This window comes from Platichthys flesus, chromosome 4, assembly GCF_949316205.1.
Source record: "Platichthys flesus chromosome 4, fPlaFle2.1, whole genome shotgun sequence".
NCBI classification, from domain to species: domain Eukaryota; kingdom Metazoa; phylum Chordata; class Actinopteri; order Pleuronectiformes; family Pleuronectidae; genus Platichthys; species Platichthys flesus.
In genome coordinates, this window is record NC_084948.1 from 9,921,947 (window position 1) to 9,933,459 (window position 11,513).

The window sequence follows — 11,513 nt, forward strand, 5'->3', positions numbered from 1 at the left end:
CAGGAGTTTCAGGGTCAAACAGCGTTGCAGCCTGTCCAATACAATTTAAGTAAATAGCGAGTTCCTGCAGCAGTAAGTATCAAGATACTTGCAAGTCCTCACGAGATGAGACCAGCGAGGAGAAGGATGAGAGAAGACATTTAGGATAAAAACATGGGGTATATTACGCTGTTCCAGGCTTTAGGACCTTTAAATGACACCACAGGAGCAGAAGTCACCAGTTACTTCGTATGATGGTGAGTAGATAGTGAATTTTAATTTTTTTCGGTGAACTATTCCTTCAAGCCGTATCATTTCCACCAGGAGGATAAGATTGGTGTTTTTTTTTTTATTATTATTATTAACGTTTTTATTCACAAATAGACAAAGAACACATACAAACATCCTGACTATATAAGACAGTACACCAGAGGTTAATGTAAAATAATACAGCTGCTTGTTTGGAGTACACTGCATCAATCAGTACTTCATAACAGTGATTAATTGCTCTGCCTCTAGGGTTTATCTATTCTATTTATAATTGAAATAAAACAGAGCCTTAGATTAAAAGTCTCTTATTGATGAATTATTGTTTACGTGTGCATGGACCTTGTAAATCACTGTCTAGGTAATGAATAAGCCTGGTGTGATGCAAGAGCTTGTTTACTTTTAGAGCCGTGTTCAGCCGACTCCTAGTGATGTGGGTCCAAAAATAAGAGCGTTTTGTGTCACAGCTTGTGCATTCTAACTGTTAAATTACTGAGCCACGGCAAATGTTAATCCAGCCTGCTGGAAGTTATGGGACGATCAGCACATCACTGCCAGCCAGTAATATAGAAGGTAGCGTTACATTCTTAAAACAGAGGACAATTGCTTTATTAACTATAGGCCGATATGCATCAAAATCAACAGCTTCCTTTTTCAACTGAGAATCTGTCTGAAATCAAGGACCCATTGTTAGAGAAATGAGAGAGAACTTTGATGAACACCATTACAATACTAAGTGAATATATGCCATAAGAGAACAGAAAGCCAGGCAGGTGTAACAATTGTCACTGAGGGGGCGGGCCTCAGTGAATGTGTTGACCTTCAGTCGGAGATGGGTCATTTCTTCTTATGTGTACTTTCCATCAAAAGATATTGAAAAGATACGTCTCTGTGGTGTGGTCCATGCTAGTGAAATAACTATACTATAATATAAAACGATTGTAAGGATTATTATAAAGGCTTTATACCAATAATGCATACTGTATTTATCACTAACATCTCATATTTATAAGGTCGGGATCCTGTCAAATGATCCAAATCACAAAGCAGCACAATGGAAATGAGGTGCTTGAATCTGTCTTTCACAGAGATTAGCAATACCATGACCTGCTCATCAACATGTTTGCTTTCTGGAAATAGCGACGTCTGCATAAAAGAGAAGACACTAATGAAATATACATGAGTTTAGGCTGTGGCCTTTCGGGGGTTCCGGCAGAAATGTTGAATGCTTTTTCCGCTGTGTGCTATGTGAGCTAGTGTCTCGTCTGTGAGTTTCTTCTCAGAAATCTGCATACCTTCTGCCACTGATGTGTCTCCTTTACTGCTTTGACTCAGCATGCATCGGTTTGACAGTGTTGCATCAGCAGCCCTCTGTCAGCACAGCCTGTTGGTTCTGAGTCATCCTTCCACTACACCTCTGGCTTCTTAAAACCCATTGAATGCCTGTGGGCACACTGAGCCTTTCGCAGCCAAGGTGCTCCACATCCCTCCAGTGGTTGTCCAGCCTCACAGCTGACCCCACTGAGAGATGACTCACCATGTCGGTGCAGGAGAAAGTGTCCAACACAGACAGGGTTTCATCTCCTCAACACACTTGTTGTCATTTACACACCTTTGCCTCACAGCAGAGAAACTAGTCATAGATTCATCACTCTGTATGTGAAAGGAAAGTCATGCACAGGCATTACTCATCACACTGAGGTTTATTATCTAACTCAACATTAACACATGCGGTCTAGTCACATAATCAAGGAACTAAAGAGCTTATTTAGTTATGTATACAATAGTTACTGCCACTGGACTATTCACAAATCAGTAATGCCTTGCTTTAGGTTTGAACCAAATTTAATTTCTGAGAAACAGTTACATGAACACTAAATTATGCACTAGAGCACGAGCATTTCAGAAGAAAACAAACACTTCATTAGTGACAAATCCGGCCTCCTTACTGCCTCCAATCCCCTTCTGTTTATCATGTTAGCAAAGTGTTGCAAAGCCCAGTGAAAGCAGCCTCTGAACACACAGGGAGACGTAGCCAAAACTAAAAAAGTTTATATAAAAGCTGGATAAAAAAAAAAGCCAAAATGATTACCCCTTGCCAGCCATGATATGTTCCAGAGCAATGTGAGCAATAGCAAAACTGTGCTGTTGAAATAAAATTTCAACTGCAATGTTGTGCATTTTGTGTATTATCATTTACCCATCAAGTTATTTATGCATTAAGGAGATGAGAAACTCGTTTCAGGGAAAGCTGGAGTCCTTAAGCATCTTGTTGGGTTTCTCCCCCTTAAAGACACCAACATTTTTCTCTGTCTGAGCCTTTTTAGCTGGAGAATGTGTTTTGCTTGTTGACAGAAGTTCTGGAAAAAGGCTTTCACCTGAACGCTTTATCGTGGGGAGGGTCATTGTCTTACAGGGTGAGACTCGCATGCACTAACATCAACATGCGGCTGGACCGACTAACAAAACAAAGAACAGAGAAGCTTGGATCATAACACACACAAAAGGAGTGTGACTGAATCGATTATAGTTGATAGTGGAACAGATAATGGATTTTAACAATGTCAGATCAAACTTTAAATATCATATGGTGGTAAAAGAAAATGCCGGCATCAGTCAACATTTTTACACGAAGCAAATACAAATCTTTATGGTGAGGCATTGTTGTCGTCTGCCTTGGTGGTAGTGGGACCAGTAAAATGAGGCAGAACAGGGAAGGACACTGCTGGTTTCCAGATGGCAGGTTTCAAATTACTTTGCAAAGTAAATTGGCTTTGCACACTGAACATATTTATTTTCCTAAAAAATGTTCCACAAACTTCCTCCTTTATCAATATAATAGCATTCAATAATTAATTTATGGTAGAATTAAATTGCTACATATTTATATTATTAGTAGTATTATAATCTGCTGTTATCACTTTGATTTGCATCATTAACAGTCTGACAGTAAACAACAGGTACACAGCTGTTTCTGTTTTCCTCCATTTCTCCTGTCAAGTTTGATGGAAGCAGGTGGACCCAAAACAAATGCAGAAACAACAATATAACCAAATGGTGCTCTTTAATTAAGGAAAGGTTCTTACAAAAAGGGGCAACATCCAAAAACAGAAGAACACGGTGATCAAAAGTGCTCAAAAGCTCCAATGGGCTGAACAGATAAACAAGGAAAAGACTAATATCACTAGAAATTACAAGAGATGGATGATGGAGGAGAAGTGACTGCAGGGTGGTGAGACGGCCATGTTAGACATCAGGAAGCACAGGATGTTATAGACAGAGGGGAGGCGGGGCTAATGAAACACAGGTGAAACACATGAGGAAGAGGTGCAGACAAACACAAGGGCAGGAAACAGGACAAAGACAGGAAGTGAAGGACGAAACACACGAGGAGCAAAACTACAAATATAAAACAGGAAACACAGGAATGAGGGAGAACACAAGTCCAACACAAACCTAAACACACAAAAAAATTGAATACCTTTCATCAGAGGAGTTAAAGTCCCTTGAGAGGAGGTCAATGCAGATGCCTGAATGGTATTACACAAAATACTTCAAACACAACCTTTTCCATCTTTACTAATGAGTTTTTAAGAATAATAGACAGTCCAAGGTCGAATCGAATACTGTGTGCTTCGCATACAAATTGTGAAAAGTATTTCATTAGAGATATTTAAAACATCTGTGGATTAAAAAAAAAAGTTTTAAGATATGTTAAAAGCAAAGAATATAAGTCTTTGAGGACAGGAAGCAGCAGAATAGTTACTGGGGCTTCAGGGGTTCACTGTCTCTTTGTGTCTTTCTCTCTGCTTAACCCCCCATCCTCAATGCTACTTATATCTGGCTTAATTTCCTCTCTATAGTAGATTCTGTCACAGTGTCAGTCACATACCAAAGTATTTCCTTATGACTCCATCTAGCTGAAAGAGAGAAAGAGGAAACTGATATGCGAAAAAAAGACAGAGAGACAGAATATACTTATTACAAATTTAAGGGGAATATTACTTTATTGCATCTGAGCAGATTTTGAAGATGATGTACAAATATGATGACAGCTCCAATAAAGCGGCTTGAAGCTATTGCACAGACAGGGGCGTCTAAAAAAATCTGCACTCTGAAATAAGGTGGTGACATCAGTGAATGAAAAACCTTTTTTTTTTCACAGCATGTGGCCTGAAAGAAGACGTTAACTCAGTTCACAGTTAAGTTTCAGTTCATCATTCAATGCATATCAGTGGGATATTGCTGAGAAAATGTGAACAGCCGACAAAGTGAAGATGTTTTAATTAGTGAGAAAGTTCAACCGTGAATTTTTTTGCAATTCTGGCTGCTCATGGCGGGAAACATTTCCGAACATTTTCTTAAAGATCATCTACATGCCATCCTCATCTTTTGCAATCAGAGATGGTTAGATCACCCTGTAAGTGTAAAAACCGAATCCATTCAAATGTGTTAATTTACCTGACAATGAATCATGAGCTACTACTGAAGCAGTGGACCAGTTGGTTTGTTCATCCATGCAGTAGATATTCATAATTGGCTTTGGAGGCCTCTCAATCGGATCACATCTTTTACTTCAGGAATATGAAGACTTTGGTCACAAGCAATTTACCCTATACATTGATGCTCCCCAGAGGATTTACCTGTCCAGTTTGCACCATCTACAGTTTCATCTTGTCCCAACCATTTACAAATTGTTAGTTTTATAATACAAGATACAGCTTAAACAGGTGCATCTTTAGATTTTCAACGGCTGAGCAGCATTGCTCTAGCAATGGAAACATCATTAAGTCAGACCACCACAAAAACATCCATGGAGCGAGGACATGACGCATTATCATTACTGAAAGTAACCATCCGAATATGGTATTCTGTTGGTATAAATGGATGAACATGGTTGATATCGAAACTTTCCCCACACCCCAACAAGCAGCAGCAACCGTCTGGACTGATACAAGGCCGACCGGGTCCATAGATTCCTGCTGTTGGGACCAGATTCCGATCCTAACAGATGCAAAACAATAAATGAATCATAAATCAAAACCTACCATGTAAAATTGCTTGGTTACCTTTAAATAATCTTTTATTCCAACTATTCTATATCTTTATACAAACCAGATTTAACTCACTTTGATATTTTTCAATATTTAAAACAGACCACCATTTACCCCAACCTTCAAATGACTGGTCTTGAACGTCCATACTGACTGTAAATGTTTTAGTATCATTGCCATCTTTCATGGTGGGCATATTTCCTTTTTGGTTGGTAAAAGACATAATCCAATTGGCAATAGGTTTTCTGCAGAAAGATTTGTCGAGTATGAATGCAATTTTCAAGAAAAACAGCAGCATAATCTTGCAGTCAGACTGGTATAAACTTTCCAAGCACGTTTTTGCTGTGAAGAGGAATGTTGTATATTTTTTAAACACCACTGCAGATACAGCTATGGACATACATAAGTCGCAAATCAAAATACATCTGCACCTTATCGAAAAACAGATTCCGCTGGAAGCTTGGGGAATGTTGTTGTGAGCTGCTTCATGCGAGTCAAACCAGCTTCACGTATCAGAAAATAACCACAGACGATCCAAGAGTTAATTCTATTGAATGTTTGCCATGTCTCTATTGTGGAACCTTTGATTCTCCAGAAGAGAATTTGGATGGTGTGTCACGGCTTCCCCCCCATTCAGGTTTTCGATTGGTCGTTTGGACCACTCCATTGTAAAGCACACTGTGAGCTCTGTCTGGCAGTTTATTATCATGGAGGGTAGGGAATGCTTCCTCCAGAGGAATCTGGAAAGGCTTTTGCCCAAAATCAGAATTTCTGCACAAAAGTGTTCTTGTTCCCTCCCTTTTCAGGCAGCCAGAAGTGTGAGTGTATTTTTACAGGATTCAGAACAAATAGCAAATTGACAGATGTATCCATCCCCTCCAGATCAGGGTGGAGCAGCTTTACTGGTTGTGATGTGAAGTGGAGCAAGTCAGTTCTCTTGCCTCCTAACTGCAGCCTCACAATACGGCTCCTCTGCTCTATGGGCTTATTCGTCTTAATAAGCAATGGTGTCGTTGCTGCTTATGTACACAGTCGGGCTGAATGCATTTCCCTTCGGAACCAATGATAGATAGCACCAGCAGCTCCTTGGGAAGTTACGGTGGCAGAGCCGGCCTCTCTGCCAGGACAGGGGAACCACATCTCATCTAACCATGGTTGTATTTCTGACTGTTTGCTTTAGGTATAAAAAGCAAATGCTTTGTTATCATACTGTGTGTGGAGATAGTAAAACTTCACTTCCTGCTGTACGGGCCAGCCACGCTCCCGCTCAGTGAAGAGAGGTCGCTAAATGTCCCTCTCCATCTGCTCCACAGCCATGTGGGACTCGCACAGTTCAGACACTATTTGGTCATGTTCACACTGCAGGGGAAATTGTCTCAGTGTTGCAGTGGTTTTTTTCGTTCATGAAATGTTGATATGCTGTTTGTGATCTGTGAGACTGAATAATGGATCAAGGGGAAAGTTTATTTTTCTCACTGCAAGAAATAATTTGATATCATGTCATGTTGTAATGAGAAAATAACATGTGCATCTTCCAACGAGAGTGAGGGCCATTTCTTACATCCAGCACATAGCAGCGTGTGGGTTTTTATTAGATCAAAACAGTGCATTGGTCTTAGAGACGTGGTCGGCATCATTGTTGTTGTATTGCTCTCTTTAGGAAGTGATTGTGCTTTTGAACGGTAAAAAAACAGCTCTTAGGTGGTGCATGTGTTTCAATGTTATTTTAAAGGTTCTCTCTCAAGATGATGATATGCACATACATGGACAAGTGAACAACACTCTTACACTCTGCTTGTTACACACAGCGATAACGTGTTTCCTCTGCAGAGAAAAGATCTATCTTAGTACATGGTCATGTGGCCTTTATAATAGAAATCCATCCAAGTGCAGAAGATGGCAAGGGGCCTCCAAAACACACCTGTAATGTACAGTACACTATGTTTGAGCCATGTGCCTGGTACAGCGACCTTTTTACCTCTGTGAAACTACCAAAGGTGGATTCTGACAACTTCTAAACATACATACACCATGTTCTTTTGATCATGTTCAGAGATAATTGAAAGTGAGCCCAGGCTAGAGAAGGACAAAGCCTCAATTCACGCTGCCCTAAACTGAAAAAAGGACAAATGAGACGACAGTGCCCCCATCCACAGGACACATGGGGTTGCTGATTGTTTTAAACAGATGTAAAAGATGCAATGGCCCTCCGGGTCACCTGGTGGCTCGTGGTGACTCAGCACTTAAGTTGTCTTGGGTGTATGAACAAACCTTGGTTGGAATGTACAAGTGTATAAAATATCTTGTGTAGACAGAAGTACTGATCCTGAAAAACGTGGCAAACCACCCAGGTCTTTAGTGAAGCTTTAGCACGCACTCCAAACAAAACCAAACTGTTGTTGAGGTCCACCATCAATATTTGATCTTGTGGAGTCGTGGTGAAGCTCATTTAAAAGCTGGCCAGATAGTTTTGTCAAAGTCAAGTATCTAGTAACACACCTCAATAAGGTTTGTTGTGTTGTAAATATGCAATAGGTCAAATTTGAATTTCTGGGCTTGCAGACACTTAGATGACACCACAGGAGCAGTTTGGAGGCATTCTCAGTTGTTTCTGTTGTTTTCTTCTGTCTGAAGTGCGGGTCGCCGGGTACTTCAATTGAATGGGATGCCGCTGCAACAAAGTTAACCCCTTAGACTCCCCCAGCCCTCCATTGGCAAAGTGGTGAGTAGATGAGTGAAGTCTCATTTTTCGATTGAACTATCCCTTTAAGGATACAAAAAGCTGCACAATACCATATTATCAAGTGACTCTGCAAATGCAGAGTTTTTTTTTATATGAAGTGTAAAAGTGGTCTTCATAATAACCCAACCCACTTACGTCCCTTTTTAAACATGAATTCTAAATCCCTATGATCAGAATTTCTTTTGTGGTTCATTCACTCAATACAATCAAGCTGCCATAACTGTGATGGCTTGGCTGAGCCGCAGTTGGCAGAGAGGACAAAGAACAACTCAAATGAGTGAATCACGTTCAGCCTCCAGCCGAATTTATTGTGGAGGAAATTAATATTGACTGCTTCAGTTTCCCTCAGTATAATCTGAGAGGTTTCTGTGAGAATTACAGGGACAGCAATGACTGCACAACGCTGAAAAGAGAGCCATGAAATTCAGGACTGACTTCCATTCCATCCACAGAATCAACATTGATAACAAAAAGACACTGGTATCCAGACCAGGGTAGACAGTGCACAGTGGGGGACACATGACACATGGAGCTTCTCTTTCCTCTTAACCCTCTTTATCACATTAGTGTCTGATAAATACATATCACTGACTTGACTTTTTGCAGGGAGTTCTTGTGCTTTATAGATTGCACATCCATGGCTGCAGCTGCGGCCATATCATAGATCATGATGTTGGATCGCGAATCAGAGATCGCGTTGGTGGATTGTGATCGTGTTGGCAGCTGATCGTGGACTATATTTTTAAAAAAGACTGCTTGACATACACTTCACCATTATGTGACAACTTGTTTCTTCTAATCAATGTTGTAAATATTGTTGTTTTGTTGAGGTTCTTAGTGACACGATCATCTATTGCACCTCCCAACTTCCCATCCAATGTCAACTCCCCTTAAAGAAGATTGGAGGATTTGTCAACTTACAAAAGTTCTGCAATCCATCTTTTTTATGATACAGTATTAACTGTTGGTGTTGAAATGGATGTTGTGCCTAAAATAGCTCAGTAATACAATTATGCTTGAGGGTTTGCTGGGGTCTGTGCTGATGTTCAGCTGCGGCTAAAGATGAGCCAGTTTTTATTCAACTTGTTTCAGAGGAGTCTGGTGCACTGGCTCCCGTGCACTTTCAACACTGTGGTCCCGATGTAATGGATGAGAGTGTTTGTCTGAAAAGTAAAGAGTAAGTACAACTGTCAACTCAATGTAATGACGGAAAAAAAAAGATATTTCCCTCTGAGTTTAGTGGGAGGATGTCTGTCTGACAGAGTAGCTGCTCGAGGCACATATGCTGCCTCACGTTGTTGATGCCCATTTCCTGTTACCATTTTTTATTGACTTACTGCAGTGAGATTAAGTAAACAAACACTGTTGTTGTTTTTTGATTCTCATGAACTTGGAAAAAAGTGTCTGAACTTATACCCACCTCAGCAAGTCGGGAGACGCAGCCGGCAAACACTTAACAACCAGCTACGAGTCTTTTTATATTCCTGTTTGAGGATTTTTTTCGCCCACTCTACCCTGCAGATCGCTTCACAGAAAGATATCCTACACCATGAAAATAAATTTAAAAAAAATGTACACCCTTCATGCAGTTAAAAAAAGTGTTCTTTTAATAAAGTGCTGTTTCCTTTTTTATCTGAAAGTTTCCCACAGTTTGTCTCAACTTCCACAGTTTCCCTTCAATTACCATTTCTTAATGACATTTCAGTTTTTTGTATCCTTCCTCTGCTTTCCGGGCATCGTTTAATTTCATTTTTACATTCTCAGTCAGTTGTCTGGGTTGTTCAGTATGAAGGTTGAAGAGTCTAAGAATGTATTAACCCTGCTGACAGTTCCTTGACAGTTCTCGACCTGCCTTACAAGTACTAATGAGACAGTTAAGTCCTTACAAGCTAACGAGTTAAGTCCTTACAAGCTAACAAGTTAAGTCCTTACAAGCGAATGAAGTTCTGCCACGTTCACAGGTCGATTTAGTCGTTTTTAGCGCCTGAAGCCAACACATGCCTTGTTCAACCCTTCTCTATCCATGACAAACTTGTAAGATCTTATTTTGATGTCCAAATCTCAGGAAATGCATTTGTAAAAACACAAAACGAAATATATAAAAAGGGTCAATCAGTCTTTTCATAATCAATTTGATCTGCAGTTTATTGTCCATCCAAATGGAAGATCCATCAATGGTTGTCATCTTTTACTTTGCCTTTCCACCGGCTGCTCTGATGGAAGTTGTTTAGGATCTTCTGTCTTCTATGCTGTGATACTCAAAGACAACAAGAGGTCAATTATGGACACACAAACATACTAAACATAATACAATGATAAAACATGTTTACGTTTCTCTCTGCTTTTGTCCCTGTCCCCCTCCTCCTCTTGCTAGGTGATATTTGTATTTATATTTGTGCAGTTTGTCTTGGTTTCTTTCACTCATCAACTCAGCCTTAGTCCACCGGGAAAATATGATTGAGCTGTTGGCTCATTGCGTATCATTTTATCAAGAGTTAACAGTGAGTCTTTCATGGATTCTCAGAAGTGGTACATCAAATACCATGTGCCTACTATATATATGGCCGGCTGACACAATTAACATTGCTAACATTTGACTGAATGAGATAATAAATATTGTGTTATTTGACCATGTAAGCCCGCTAGTGCTAATTCCATATCCAGTGACTTTCTGACATCAGAGCAGCAAGTGCTCCTTTATCATTATTAATGTGAGGTATGTTTTTAATGAGTTTCACTGATGGGAAACTTCTCTCACTTTAAGCTACAGAGAAAGTGAGAAGCCTGAGATCTACAGTCACATTTGGACAGAAGTGAGAGATATTCTCCTCATATATAATCAAGCATAACAGATGGTGATGGAATATGTGTTGGGTTGGGATAACGTTTTGTACTTAAGATTGATTTATTTATATTTCACTTGCACTGTTTATTTGGATTCAACTGTGCAAACATCTACTATAGGAAAAATGGCACTAATGCCGATTGTTTCAAATCAATGTTTGACTTGATGCTCGATCTTGTGGTTTATGATGAGGGTGAGTAAAGTCGTTCTGACTTGGGGTCAGATTCACATGCTCCAAATCCAGATTTTCTCACCAGAGGCCATCTGTATTTTAGATGAATTTCCTTCATAAACAAACTTTTCTTCACAGATGGGCTAAGTGACACTTGCGGTATTAATAACTTAGCAGGTTCAAATAAAACATTAAAACAACACAAAGAGACTAAACAATGTTGACCTGCTAACATGAAGATGCTAGGCAGGGATACACCAGGTTTTGAGCCAGTCAGTCAGATTGATAATGAGATATTTCACATGTTAAGAGAAAACTCTGACCTGATGGTGACACTGCAGAAAAAGTCAGAGGATCAATATGGCAGGATTTATCATCTGTAGACAATGAATGTCCAGAGACCAGAGAAATTGAAATTGAAATTGAGAAATTGTTTCAAAAATGTTTTAGTAC